Source organism: Dendroctonus ponderosae, unplaced genomic scaffold (assembly GCF_020466585.1).
Source record: "Dendroctonus ponderosae isolate FM_Combo_2020 unplaced genomic scaffold, Dpon_F_20191213v2 Dpon_F_20191213_1, whole genome shotgun sequence".
Lineage (NCBI taxonomy): Eukaryota > Metazoa > Arthropoda > Insecta > Coleoptera > Curculionidae > Dendroctonus > Dendroctonus ponderosae.
The window spans coordinates 42,363,275-42,379,330 of NW_026017110.1; positions in this window are offsets into that span (position 1 = coordinate 42,363,275).

Below are 16,056 nucleotides of genomic sequence, written 5' to 3' on the forward strand. Positions count from 1 at the left end.
GGAATTTCTTCCTGACGTTTCGTCCACAACTGCAGTGGACATTTTCAAAGGCGATGAGGCAGTGGGCGAAGTGATCTCCCGTGCTTTCCGACTAAGATTTGGGGACGAAACGTCAGGAAGAAATTCCCATAGACCACGGCTACAAAGCCCGGAAAACATTCCTAAATGTGAATTACACTGTCGGTCATTAAAAATCGCATCTCCCAAACTAGGCAAAAACTAATTCAAATATTTTCAGAATTGTCAGACAACAGATGATTATAAACATGCAGCGAGTTTAATAAAAATCACCCAAAATCCTGCTTTTTTCGTTTATTGAAAGAGAGAAGCAAAATTTATATTTTCAGTCCATGACGGTCTCGGCTTTAAAAAATTCGCGTCATCCAAACTCAAGCGCAAACTATTTCAAAGTTTCGCATCATTTACAAGACATTTGGATCTGACGATCCAGAGGGCTTGATACACAAAATTAAGGTTTTCAGTCAACTGCACTTTCGGTTTTGAAAAGTTGCAACTATAAACTCACACACATAGCGAGATACATTTTTAGCACTCGTTAGAAAAGACTTGACCTTTAAATCACAAAAAGTTTAGTCAAATCGGCCCGCAATCCTCTTTTTTTAAGTTTGTTGTAATTGGGGCTCAAAATTAATGTCCGAATGCAACTGCGCTTTCGGCTCTAAAACTTCGCGTCTTCCAAACCACAACAAACAGGAATTTCCAAGAATCCTGCTGCACCTCCTTAGTCAATGGCAACATTTCGGCATTTATCTTCAATCCTTAACATTCTGCATTCATTTGTAAGAATACAGGTTTAAAGCTAGCAGTTGAAGACAGTGGGAAAAGAAAACTTTTTTCAGTCTCGCAAAGAATATGTCCTTATCGGGCAAACCAATTGCGCACCTTTATTGATAAACTCAATAGCCGCGACCCACTCAGCGATAAGGGTTCTTTTGGAAGTTGCCTGCTGCAGCGGAAAAGTGGCCATTAAACTTTTAGGCCTGAATTATTATTAATGATAATGCGGATTGTTTGTGGTTGTGACGCAAACAGAGCCGGGCCGCAGAGAGAACGAACGAGTAGAGGAAAAAAAAGTGATTTATCCATTTATCCATTTTTCCGAAAAGCATTTCGGCGCAAAGTCCCCCGGTCTCTGTGCTTTATCCCTCTGGAGATTAGGCCTGTTCTTCTCTCAGACGATGTATAAAAGCATCACATTACCAGCCCTATTACGCATTTCGCAATGTGGATTCCACTCGCAGGATTCCATTATTTGGAGGTAAATATCGCCTGCTGCCGAGCTACCAGATAAAGAGCACGCTTCGACTTGTTTGGTTTCATTAAGTGGCATCGGCCCGAAATCAACCCTCAAGCAGCACTTGATAATGGTAACGACTGTTTAGAAATTTACAGCCGCTCTTTTACGGCGCAATTTTTCCAACAGCTCAAAAAGGCCCGAGAACTGCTCAAATATTGATTTTCGTTTTGTCTTAACTGCCTTCATTCCATTCTGTTGATTTAACCGCGCACACAGAGATAAAGCAAATTCGGTTCCTGATGCCACAAAGGGACTTAGCGACTTTTTCCCGAAGAACGTGCCTTTCCAGGGACTTATTCTTGCACTTGGTGCACTCGAACGGGCCCGATTAATCATCGCGTAATTGAAAACGGCCCTACACTCTGTCAATGTCGTGTCTAATAGCATACATTTTCCACGAGGTTTCCATTACCGGTGATGGAAGATGTGGGTATTTGAATATGTTTGGGATTTTCCAGAAAATTACCGTTTTTTTCCTAGTTGGAGACTTTCATTTTGAGCGGACAAACAAGACAAGCTGCTTTCTCGATCACGATGGCTGGCAGATAGGAAAACTTTGGCTGTAACCCATTTAATTTCCCTTCACATATTTCATTTCGACGCCGATATGAAGGCAGTGCAACCCGTTATTTGGTACGTTATACTTGTGCGTTCGGATTGATTTATTATATTCCTATAACGGTGTTTCTTGACGTGAGAATTAATATTTCAAAGCGGCAACCCGAGGAAAATAACTTGGAAAGCTTTCGGCTGTTGCAAGGATTCCATCCAGACAGCGTCTGGATCCTGACAGCAAACCTGCGAGGACTAAATTAACCTGCACGCGATAAATGGTGTTTGTTTCAAGGAAAAAATGCCCCAACGTGCAACCAATAATGAGAGAAACGAAGATTATTACAAGGATTTCCAAGCACTTTTAAAGCGAAAGCCAGTGGAAAACTTAATAATCTGGGGCTCAATGGATGAGTTATGAAGCGCCCATCTCTTCAAGAACTGTGGAAACTCTGTAGATCAAAGAATGCTTTAAAACGTGAGCCAGTTTCGCAAAAAAATCCAAAATAAAAGCCGAAGATGGCGAAAAAGTGAAACTTTCACTGTACATGAGTTATTCGTTTTATTACGGCCTCCAACAGTCTATACTTCTATCTGTAGTCGCGCTTTGGATTTGGAAAAAAGTAGCAAAAGCGCCAGATTCGAAAATTTTCTAAAAAGCCTCGATAGCGACAGAATATCGAAACGTTCAGCAATTATAACCGATAGTTCGATTCATTCAGTGCAAAGTTCTAACTGTCTCTATCTCCGAAGAATATTAGGTTATAAATTTTTGCAAATAGTCGTTCAAAAACGATAATGAAAATTAGTTAGTTTGGCAAATTTTTATCAATATTTCTGATGATGCTGAAACATTAAAACTTCCAGTGAGTAGAAAAGTGAGTGTTCTCTATTTGATTTTAGCATCCAATCGTCTTCATTTGCACTTGTTTTGTAGTTATGATTTTTTTGAAACCAAATCTAACAAAACGCGTTTAAAGAGAGCAAGGATTGAACATTTGTCAAAGAATTCTAATGGCGGCGGAAAATTCATAGTTTGAGCAAATTAGGGGACAGTTTGCTCTTTTAAACTTAAAATTTAAGAATTTTAATTTTTAACTGGTTTTTCAGTTACGAATTTTTCAACAACGTCGTGCGGAAATGCTTGTAACAAGGCAGCTGTTTGGCAACTTTTCCAAAAAGTTTGCGAAAATCTCTGACATTGGGGATAAAATCAATCTTCCCGTAAACAGAACCGTCAACCGCTAGTTTTTAAAATTTAATTCAAACATCTAGAACTCTCCTCTATCACGAGTACTTTGTGAGTTATGAATTTTCAAACAAAATAGTGCAAAAGCGCTCATGAAAAGTGTAAGTTTTGGAAAATTTTCAACAAATCCACAAAGTTCGAGATTTCAAGCAAGTAAATAACACGACTCGTGTCTCTACTTAATTTAAGCATCTAGAAGTTTATACCTCAAGAAGTGTTTGAGCTATGAATTTTCAAACAAAGTCGTGCAAAGACGCGCATAAAAATCACCAGTTGTGCAAAATTGTGTACAATTTTATTTTTTGTTGCATCAAAAATTGTTGGTTTTGCCAAATTTTCAAAAAATATATGAAAGGTATGGAAAATTCAAGCTATCCGTAAATACCACCGTATCGTTTTCTCTATTTAATTCAAGTAACTGCAAGTTTCTGAGTTGAAACTCCCTAATAAAAACAAATGGTGGAAAACTGAAACTTTCCGCAAATATGACAGCTACTTTTCGCTATTCCAACATCGACATCTAGAAGTGTCTGTCTTAAATGGTTATTGCGGACAATTTTTGGAATAAGAAAGATTTACTGCTTTCGGCGGGATTTGCACCCGCGACGTGATATTGTCGTGCAACAAAATCGTGCCAAGACGGTCATAAAAAATCGCCAGTTTTGCAAAATATCCAAAACAGATATGAAAATGGTGGAAAATTCAAGCTTTTTGTAAGTAAAATCGCTACTTTTCCCTATTTAATTGAAACAACTGTAAGACTCAAATTCAAGAATTTTCTAAGTTATCAAATTTTCAAATTAAGTACTGTAAAGGCGTTCATAAAAATGCCAGTTTAAAAAATTTTTCGAAAATTCTTCAAAATGGTGGAACACTGAAGCTTCTGCGAATGTAACCCCTAGTTTTCGGTATTCAGATCAGATATCTAGAAGTTTCTATTTTAAGTGGTTCTTGAGGTATGGATTTTCAGTCATGGAAAGACGTTTAAAATATGGCCAATTTTTTCCAAATTTCCAAAAAATATCTGAAAATTGTGGAAAATTCAAACTTTTCGTAAATACAACCGCTAGTTTGTCCTATTTAATTCAAAGAACCGCAAATCTCTACTTCAAGAATTTTGTAAGTTATAAAATGTTCAAATAAAGTTATGTAAATGCGTTTAAATAACGCTAATTTTATAAATTTTTCAAAAAATCCTTCAAAAGTGAAACTTCACAAATATAACTGCAACTTTTTGCTATTCTTACCACACATATAGAAGTTTTTATCTTAATTGTTTATTGAGCCATGAATTTTGTCGTGCAAAGACGATCAAAAAAAATCGCCGGTTTTGCAAAATAACCAGAAAATATCTGAACATTGCGGAAAATTCAAATTTTTCGTAAATGCAATCGCTGGTTTTCTATATTTAATTCAAAGAACTGCAAGTCTCCACTTCAAGAATTTTCTGAGTTATCAAATTTTCAACCAGTCATGTAAAAGGGTTCAGAAAAACGCTAGTTTTATAAATTTTTCAAAAAAATCTTCATGATTGGTGGAAAATTGAAACTTTCCGCAATTATAACCGCTATTTTTGGCCATTCCAGCCAGACAATTAGAAAGTTTTGTCTTAAATGGTTATTGAGCTATGAAATTTCAAAGTCGTGCCAAGACGGTCATAAAAAATCGCCAGTTTTGCAAAATAACCAAAAAATATCTGAAAATTGTGGAAAATTCAAGCTTTTCGTAAATACAAAAGCTAGTTTTCCCTATTTAATTCAAGGAACTGTAAGTCTCAAATTCACGAATTTTCTAAGTTATGAAATTTTCAAACAAAGTCATGTAAACGCGTTCATGAAACCACCAGTCAACTCTAAATTTTAAAAAAATGTTCGAAAAGTGTGGAAAATCCAAGCTTTTCGTATATGGAACCGCTAATTTTCCCTATCTAATTCAAGCAACTACAAATTGCTACCTCAATGAGTTTCTAAGTTATAAAATTTTAAACCAAGTCATGTAAAAACTCTCAAAAAATGCCAGTTTTGTAAAGCTTGCTCAACAATATTTAAAACCCGTGAAAAACTGAAGTTTTCCGGAGATATTGTGCATCCCACCCTATACGAATCAATGGTCTAGAGATATCTAACTCAAGTGGTTTTGGAGTTACGATTTTTCATACGAAGCAGTGTAAAATCGCTCATAAAAAACTCAAATTTTGCAAATTTTCCAAAAAACCTGCGAAGATTATGGAAAATTTGAAACTTTCCCAAACCACAACGGGAGATTTTCGAGTTTTAATTTAAGGCAAACAAGAAGCCTCTATCTCCTCCAGTTTTTCAGTTACGAATTTCCCAACAAAGTGGTGTAAAAACGACCATTAAAAATTAAACTTTCCTAAAATAACTATTGATAATAGTAGAAAATTTAAATTATTTGGGAGTGTAAATGGTAATTTTCTCAATTTTGGGCGCGCATGAAAGTGTCTTTATCTACTCTGGTTTTTGAGTTACAAATTTTCAAACTGATTTGTGCAAAAACGCCAATTAGCCAAAATGAGATTGGAAGATTTCAGAAAGAACCTCTAATAATGATGAAAAATTAACATTTTTTCTTCGATATAAAAGGTAATTCTCTATTCAGGGCGGGCATGGAAGAGGCTCCAACTCTTCTGGTTATTGAGTTACGAATTAATTTTTAAGCAAGTCGTGCAAAACCGTCAATATAAAAGGACCAGTTTTGAAAATTTCCCACACAACCTGTGATAATGGCGAATAATTGAATTTTTATTGGGATGTAAAAGGTAATTTTCTCTTTTCAGTGCTTTGCTCTAAACGTCTCCGTCTTGCTTCCTCTTTGAATTACAAATTTTCAAACAAAGTCGTGTAAAAACTCAAATGAAAAAAGCGAGAATCAAAAAAATTCCCAAACAACCTCTGATAATGGGGAACACTTCAGATTTTCTGAAAACATAACAAATAATCCTCTCTACTTAGAGCGTCCATCTAAAAGTCTCTATCTCCTCTAATTTTTAAGTTAGGGATTGTTAAACAAAGTCGTGCAAATATCTCTCAAATCTAAGCAAACTGTCGAAACCAACAGCAGTGGCTGGTTTCAAAGGGGACTGTTCTGATGAAGAAACAGCCTGCTATCAGTGGCAGTGTCAACACAGGCCAGGAATGTGTACCGAACGGTTATTTATGCGAAACTAATTGAGCGGATGCCGAGCTTCTGGAGGATCAGCGGCTTGACAGTTGGCTTTGGCTAACCGCCGCAATTTAATCCAGTCGGTTGCCTGCCGGAATAAGGTGTGCAGGAACAGATTAGACTTAATTAGATTGTGTTGCCAGATCCGATCATCCGGCCTATCTGCCTGCCTGCTTTGTCAGGCGCAAGCACAAGCAGCCAAAGAAGGAGAAAGAGATCGGATTATTTGAAAACTCATCCCAATTGGTGTCATTTGCCCGAGGAAATTTCAAACGAACAACCGGACCAAAAGCACCCTGCCATGGTGTTGATTAAACAGCCCGTACAGTTTGCATGCAGTTTCACCACGATAAACCAAGCTTAATTGATTGAAAAACTCAGCGTGCATGCGAGTTTCTAATATCTGTGCCGGTTTTCTCGCGGGGGCCTTTTATTAGGGAGCCACAAAGGCCCCATCCACCATCTATATTAACTAAGGCGCCGAGAAGAAAAGGGGTTGTAAAAGGGAAATTCAATCCTTGTCGCGATGACAGACAGTCGCATTACCCGCTCCGGAAGGGCATTCGGGCCTCTAAAAGAATTTTCCTTTATGTGCTACACTTTGAAATTAAATATCCTTTTGGGGAAATCAAGACGGACACGGAAAGCACCGATTTTTGTTTGGCTGCACGTCGCAAAAACCTGTTCTTCAGTCGGCCATAATTCAGAGAAATTAGCTTGTAATTGGACTTTAAATGGGATTGCGAAGATTAATTAAGCTGGCAAACAATGGCGCTAAATTTATATAGATGTCTTGGGGAAATTTAGGGGCTGCCAACCCCTTTATTCGGAAGGCTGCCTCGCATATCCCTAATCACCACGCATAACCCTTGTGATAAGAACTACATCAACTATCTGGAAGTGGAATTGAATAGCCCAAGTTTAACTGGATGTATTTACGGCGCTGGAAATTGCTGCGTAAGTTGAGAGATTGGGTTTTAACCATTATTGACTCGAATTGCCGGTTCTTTCCATTCTAGTTGCTCGGAAACCTTATCCAGCATCTTGGTCCAACAACGCAGTTAATGGCATTGAGGATTCTCCATCAACAACCGAAAAAGTTTTCCCCTTTTATGGCGCACAGAACGAAAACAAGCAATAAACGCTGTACGTTTTCATCTTCGATCAAACCGTACTAAATTACGGCTGTCAGGGCAATGTTTCGGTTTAACTTTAATAAAAGTGAAAAAGTTTCGGCATGAAACATAACTCTCCAGAGACGGTTCAGTTTCATCCTGCCCATTTGCCGGCAGAATCGAAACTTTCCCCGCCCAAGACGGATAAATCACCCATAGTGCGACAAACTGAACTATTGATTGATTGATTGATTGTTTGGATGCGGAATCATCGTGAATTGGACCAACATAATCCAATAACAAACCGAAAAGGGTTATAAACTTTAAATGTAGTTTAGACTGAAGAGGCCGCATTCGGCCAAATCGGGCCCCCATTACTGCTAAGTGGCCACGTCAGACTGACTAATTTCATTGTTTTAATTGGATTTATTCGCCGGAAAACCCATCCACAATATCTATGGAATGTTATTGTGCCGCTACAAGAAGTTACGACTTGCTTCGGGCGGAATGAGTGCTCGGATTTCTAATAGCCGTAAATGGAATGCGGATAAAGCGATTGCTTAGGCAGGCTTGTGCCTTCAGATATGTGCGCGAAAGATCAGGACTTGCAGTTAAATCAATCATGCACATATCAGCAACTTGTCCTGCTTGAGACAGAGGAGTTGGCAGCCACATTAAAAAAATCGTCAAAATCCACCACAAACTCTCACTGCGTTGAAACTCTTTCACCAGATGGAGCAACGTCTGCTCTAGTCAATGGCTGTAAAAGCAATTCTTCAACTTGTGCTGCCAAAGAGAACCGAGTTAAAAAAAATGTAATCGTTAACATTTTGCAGAAACCCCTATTGCGTTGAAACTTTTTGGATGCTTACCAGAGGGTCCGGTCTTTTCGGAAGTGAAAAATATTTTTAGTTAGTAATGGCGGTTTTGAGGAAATAGAACGTTCAAAAACTGCTGTGTTTAATGAAGACCGATTTGAAATTACTAAAATTCGTCGCAAATTACTAAAAGCATCCAGCGCAATAGATCTTTGATGCAACAGAGAGGATTATGCACTGTATTCAGTAGTGTATTCTAACTTCTCTACTATGGTTGGTTTTGAAATAGTTTGATTAGTGGAAAGTAGACATAAATACAGGGTATCTTACGGTCAGCGTCCATTAGAATATTTCAGGAAGTAATGCGATTTGAATCGCGGAAATTTGGATAATTTGGATTTTTGGAGACGCATTTTTCAGATGAAATAATAGCAACGTTATGCGACTTCCGGTTATAAAAGAAGTTGCCTCAAACCTACTTATTTTAAATGAATCACCCAAATGCTGCGTGCTTTAGTGTGGGAGATGCGAATTTTTCAATACATCAATTTTGTGTCACATTTACTAAGCCGACAAAAACTTTCCACGTCTATGGAGTTAAGTGTTTACTAAAGATTTAAAAGACGCAACTGACTGCCTGCTTTAGTCTGGGAGATGTGAATTTTTAAGTAAGCAAGCGCAAATATTTTTTTTCCCAAAAATTCAGGTTCACGTACAATTTTTTAATAACACATTTCGATTTTCTTCTCCAAAAATGCATTATAGGCACTCAAATGCATCTAAAGTTTGCCTAAGTGTAAAAATTGTAAATATTTTTCGACATTTAAATGCGTCTGCCGTTTACATAAACTGGAAAAATTCAAAATATTTTGGGCCTACAAATTGGATATCCGGCCTTCAAACTCTCATGAGTTTCCAGTTTTCTAACCGGGATCAATTTTCTCAACCGTAATTTGTAAGGAATATCAACGCAGTTTTATTCTATTTAAAGAAAGTGCAATTTTTATGTCTGAAATTGCTGGTTTGGCAATCCATCTCACGTTTGATTAAAGTGTAAAATACAAACATTTTTTACAATCGTAACAAATCTTACGTTTCTTAACCGATTTGAGTTGGCTAAAAAGCCGGGTTTACAGACGATTGCGCTCTTTACAACGCAGTCTTAATGATCCCAATGGGACCAAGATTAAGAGACTTATTAAGAGAAAAACGCCCACGACAAAACTTTTTTTTTTCAAATGATCGGTTTTTCGACCTCAAATGCCCTCGAATTTTATTAACAATGTCAACATTGATATGATGTTGCTTTTGCTGAAATCCAAATTCCCACCTGAGGGCAGCGTTAAGAAAAATACGTGAAAAATTCTTACTAAAACAAAATGCCATGAAACTCAAATACATTTTTCATCAAAAATCTTTAAAAAACCTTTCAGAACGGCTTTTCTGAAAAACAAAAAACTTTGAAAAATTGAAAAAATTTCAAAAACTGTGAATAAAATTTTTTTCACTTTGAATAAAATCGAAAAATCACTAGAAAAACCGACAGAAAGTGCCAACTTTTGCACTTATGCAAATACCACCCATTGAATGAATCAGCAACGTATCATCGTATTCAAAATAATGAAGTTTTTCCAGTTTTTTTTCAATATCTATATTTCTTTTTCGAATAACTAATTATCGAGCTCAACAACATCTAATTTTTCAACTGAGATTTTGAGTTTAACAATTTCATCTCTGAAAAGATATTCTGAAAAGATTTTAGGCGACACCCTGTTAATGATAAAATTTTGTGAAAAACTAAATTTTGCTCAGAAACGAATAGCGTAGGGTAAAAAAACTTTCCATAAGAGTTTTTCTAAGTGTTGAAAGTCTTGCAAAAGTCGCCCCAAACGTTGAGTGTTGCCAGATTAGTAAAATTTCGTCTCATGATTGATGATGTTTTCTGTCGCTGGCCTTCTCTCATTTAAAAATTGTTCGCGACCTAACTATATCAAGAAGAAATTCGAAATTTTCACCATTTTTATAACACACATGATGATGAATAAGCTGACAGTTTCATAACAATAACCAGGAATCCCGAGTGTTGTCAGCTTAGTGAATCTAAGTCTCAAAAGGGACATTTCGACCAACCAAGTTCTTTCATTTAAACATTGGCGTCTTCCAAATTAATGCAAGTAGCAATTTGAAACGTTTAGTATCTTTACAGGAAACGCAATTCCCATGATGCTGAAAGTTTTACGAAAATAACGAGAAGCCTTAGTTTTTGCCAGCTTGATAAATGTCACAGTTTAACTTGGTAAATATCGGTCTTGTAATGAATGTTAGTATGCGGACGGTATTGAAAAAATTTACATTTTCCAAACTACATCAAGTATAAAATTGGACATTCTCGTCATCTCTGCTGCAAACTTAGCTATGAATTTGCTGAAAGTTTCATAACAATCGTCCGAAAAAACATAAGTCTCAAAATGGACGTTTTGAGCAACGTTGGAGTTTTCCAAATTGATGCAAGTAGCAATTTGAAAGTTTTACCACCTTTAGAGAACAGTTGAGCCTTACGATGCTGGAAGTTTACTGAACATTCCAGAAAATTACAATTTTTGCCAGCTTTGTAAATGTTGGTGTTAAAATTAGTAAATATCAGTCTGGCAATGCAAGTTTCACTCAAACGCGCACTATCTATAAAAATTTACATCTTCCAAATTGCAACCAGTAGTAACTGGAAATTTTGACCATCTTTACAAGATACTTGGCTTGGGATATGCGCGAAGTTTCAAAACAATACCCAGGAATCCTGAGGTTTGACACATTAGTGAATATTTAGAGTCCAAATGAGCTCTTTGCCCTATTGCGCTCTTTCCTTTAAACATTGCCATCTTCCCAATTAACACAAATAGCAATTTCAAACTATTAGCATCTTCAGAGAAACTTTAACTGTATTGATGCCGAAAGTTTCATGGAAATCTCTGAGGATTTAATATGTTATTTGTTAAAATTAGTAAATATCAGTGTTGCAATCAATGTTTTTACTCAAATGCGCACTTAAAAAAATTATATCATCGAAACTATAGAAAAGAATAACTGAAAAATTGCACTATTTTTTCATGACACTTGGCTTTAAATATTCTCAAAGTTTGACAGCAAAGGCCCGGAATCTTGAGTTTTCTCAGATTGGTGAATATTAGTGTCGAACTGAGAGCTTCGACCAACCGCGCTCTTTCCTATAAACATTGACATCTTCCAAATTCATTGTTGTTTCAAGTAGCAACTTGAAACTTCTAGTATCTGTGGATAATGCTTGAGCTTAACGATGCGGAAAATTTTATCAAACACGCAGAAAATTTCAATTTTTGCCARCGTGGTAGATGTCGGTGTCAACATCGTAAATCTTGCAATTAATGTTTTTATTCAAATGCACATTTTCATTTTCAAAAAATGAACGTCTTCAAAACTGCTGAAAACGAGTAACTGAAAGTTTTTGTCATTTTTGCAAGACGTTGGCTCTGAATATTCTCAAAGTTTGGTAACAAACTCCCGGCGTTTGGAGTTTTTCCAGATTCGTGAATATAAGTGTCCACCTGAGAACTTCGACCAACCGCGCTCTTTCTTTAAGCAAGCATTTACGTCTTCCAAATTAATGCAAGTAGCACTTTCAAACTATTTGCATCTTTAGAAGAACCTTGACTACAATGACGGCAAAAGTTTCATGAAAATCGCTCCAGATTACTATTTTTGCCACGCTCATAAATATCGGTGTTAAAATTAGTAAATTTCAGTCTTGCAATCATCTCGTTACACAAATGCGCACTTTAAAAAAATATTCACGTCTTTCAAACTACTGAATGAATAACTGGAAATGTTCACCATTTTTCAAAACACTTGGCTCTGAATATTCTAAAAGTTTGACAACAAACTCTCGGAATCTTGAGTTTTTCCAGATTAGTAAATATAAGTGTCTAACTGAGAGCTACGACCAACCGCGCTCTTTCCTTTAAACATTGACGTCTTCCAAAGTAATCCAAATAACAACTTGAAACTTTTAGCATCTGCGGAGAACACTTGGCGCTAACGACACTGAAAGTTTCATAATAAATTTCCAAATCAAATACATTCCTGGGCTTCAGTCATTTATTGTCTCTATTTATCAATCAAAATACGTTTCGGTGTATTTTTCCACCATTATCAGTTTTTATGTGTAGCGTTGTTGCTGCTTTAAGCCTTGGCATGCGTTTCAAATGCAAAAAGGCGCAAAAATGCTACACATAAAAACTGATGATGGTGGAAAAATACACCGAAACGTATTTTGAGACAATAAATGACTGAAGCCCAGGAATGTATTTGATTTGGAATTGAAACACAGTCAGGAAAGTATATACAATTTCATAATAATCTCAGACAATTCCGATTTTTGCCAGCTTGGTAGATGTCAGTGTCAAAAATCGTAAATATTGCAATGCACACTTTTATTTAAAAAATTCACATATTTACAACTACAGAAATCGAGTAACTGGAAATTTTCACCAATTTTGCAAGACACTTGGCTCTCAATATGCATATAGTTTGATAACAGTCATCCGGAATCCTGAGCTTTGCCAGCTTAGTGAACAGATCTCTCTCAAAATAAACGTTTTGGAGCAACTGGACTTTTCCATTTAAACGTTGGAGTCTTCGAAATTGCGGCAAGTAGCAATTTGAAACTTTTACCACCTTTAGAGAACAGTTGAGCCTTACGATGCTGGAAGTTTACTGAACATTCCAGAAAAATCCAATTTTTGCCAGCTTTGTAAATGTCGGTGTTAAGATTAGTAAATATCAGTCTGCAATGAATGTTTTCACTCAAACAAGCACTCTCTTTAAAAATTCACATCTTTCAAACTATAGTCAGTAGTAACTGGAAATTTTCATCATATTTACAGGATACTTGCCTCGGGATATGCGCGAAGTTTCAAAAGAATACCCAGGGATCCTGAGGTTTGCCAGATTAGTAAATATTTAGAGTCCAAATGAGGTTTTCACGTAATTGCGCTCTTTCCTTTAAATATTCACCATCATCATCATATTAGCCCACTATAGCGTCCACTGTTGAACACAGGCCTCTCGCAAATTGTGCCACTCATGACTATTCTGCGCGACCTGCATCCAGTTCGTTCGGTTTCTCCTTAAGTCGTCCGTCCATCTCGTCGGGGGTCGTCCTCTACTTCGATAGACCTCACATCGTCGTCTCCATTCGATAATTTTTCTAGTCCATCGATCGTCTCTAGTTCTCGCAACGTGACCTGGTCAGTCCCATTTTAAAGAGGATATTTTCTTTACTGCATTCGTAACTCCTGTCCTGCGCCGTATATCTCTGTTATGTATTCTTTCTCTAAGTGATACTGCCAACATCGATCTTTCCATTGCTACTTGTGTTGTATTTTACTAATCGATTTCTTAGTTAGTGTTAGGGTTTCGGCTCCATACGTCATCACTGGCAGGGCACATTGGTTAAAAAGTTTGCGCTTTAATCATATGGGGTGTTCAGACTTGAATGATTCTCTGAGGTTGCCAAATGCTGTCCCTGTCAAACCTATTCTCCTAAAGATTTCAGAGGTCTGATTATCCCGACCTATTCGGATTTCCTGTCCCAAGTATTTATATGATGTTACTTGTTGTACTTCATTATCACCCAAGGGTATATTGGTGGAGACTACTAGATTAGTCATAAATTGAGTTTTTCATATGTTGATTGTTAGCCCAACTTGTCCGGATTCCTGGTGGAGTTTTTCAAGAGATGCTCTGGCATTGTCAATCCGGTCTGAGATTTAAACTATATCATCAGCGAACCTGAGGTGGCTGAGGTTTTCACGGTTGACATTAATACCCATATCATCCCAATCTATTATTTTACACATGTATTGAACTAATGTATTCAACAGTCTAGGGGAGATAGTATTGCCCTGTCGAATTCCACGATTTATATTAAATTTGTCAGTATCAGCATGAAGTCTAACATGAGCTGTGGCAGTGTCATAAATGTTCTTTTTGAGTGCTATATAGCGGTGGTCGATATGGCAATCTGCTAGAGCTAGGAGCATCTCATGCTGGTCCACAGTATCAAACGCTTTTTTGTTTCATAGGCATCTATATCATAAATGCGGGTCTGCTTAAGCTTTCGTGTTCCAGATAGCATCTTTTCTCGATCTTTCCTTGTGTTGATTACAATTTTTGTTCGGACTAGCCGATGGTCACTGCCCACGGTGAAATTGTTTAGTACAGTGGCATCTTGTATTATATCCTTTCTATTTGATATTATAAAATCAATTTAGTTCTTTGTAGCACCGTCGGCACTCAGCCAAGTCCACTTGCTCTGGTCACTCTTTTTAAAAAAAGAGTTCATACATAGGAGTTTATGGTGTAACATGAAATTCGCCAGTCCATACAGTTACTTTCTCCATAACCGTAGGGACCCAGAGCAAATTCACTATCGTCTAATTTGTGGCCTAATTTTGCATTAAAATCGCCAAGAAGGATCGTATACTGTGCTTGGTCTTGTTGTATTGCTTTAGAGATATTTTCGTAAAAGTTGTCGACTTCATCGTCACTGTGAGTTGATGTTGGTGCATACACTTGGATAATTTTCATTTTGTTTCTTTTATTAATCTCTAGTAATATATAACCCTTGTTGAGATACTTTCGATTTTTAGTATACTGTTTTGTGTGTTTTGTTGATGATAAAGCCTACTGCCCCTTCTAGCATTTCTTCCTTTCCTCTGCAGTGGAACAGATGTCCTGATTTGAGCTCTATTTGGTTCTCTCCCTTGCGTCGAACTTCACTGATTCCTAAGACGTCCCATTTAATGTAACTTAGCTCTTCTTCTAGTTCGTGCATTTTTTGGTCGGTTGATAGTGTTTTTATATTATACGTGGCAATATGGATTTGCCTTTTTCCATGGTAGCCGGATCTATCCCGGACATTCTTCGCACCCTTTGCTCTTAGCCTTGTCTGATTGCTACCGTTATCAGGGACTCTTAAGCCGCCGGGGACTAAGGGCCATTGTGTATTTTGTGTGTACATGATTTTTTTTTGTGGGGTTTATTTAGCCTGATACCCTACCACTCTGCCCAATGCGGGTTGGTAGAGGGATGATATGACGGATTACATTTCCTTAATCCTCGGTTTAACAGTTATACCGCTGTAACTCGGTCGCCAGAGCCTCGTTAGTCGTCTAGCAGGAGGTACCGGGTGACTGAGGGGATCGGCCACTACTCGTGCAGGTGAGATTGGCATTTGAGCAGGCTACATCCAGTTGCCATCGCTCCTTACAACCCCCCCCTCCCCCATCTGCCAAATTAATACAAGTAGCAAGCAATTTCAAACTAATAGCATCTTTAGAGAAACCTTGACTGCCATGTTCGCAGGATAAATATCGATATTAAAATTAGTAAAAATCGATCTTGCAATCAATGTTTTTACTCAAATGCGCACTTAAAAAAACCACGTCTGCGAAAATACAGAAAATAATAACCGGCAGTTTTCACCATTTTTTCACGACATTTGGCTTTGGATGTTCTCAAAGTTTGATAACAAACGCCCGGAATCTTCAGTTTTCTCACATTGATGAATATAAGTGTCCAACTGAGAGCTTCGATCAACCGCGCTCTTTCATTTAAACATTAATTTAAACATTAATTAATTAATTTGGAAGACATTAACGTCTTCCAAATTAATTCAGGCAGCAATTTGAAACTTTTAGCACCTTTAGAGAACACTTGACCCTAACGATCCTGAAAGTTTACTGAAAATCGCAGAAAATTCTAATTTTTGCCAGCTTGGTAAATGTC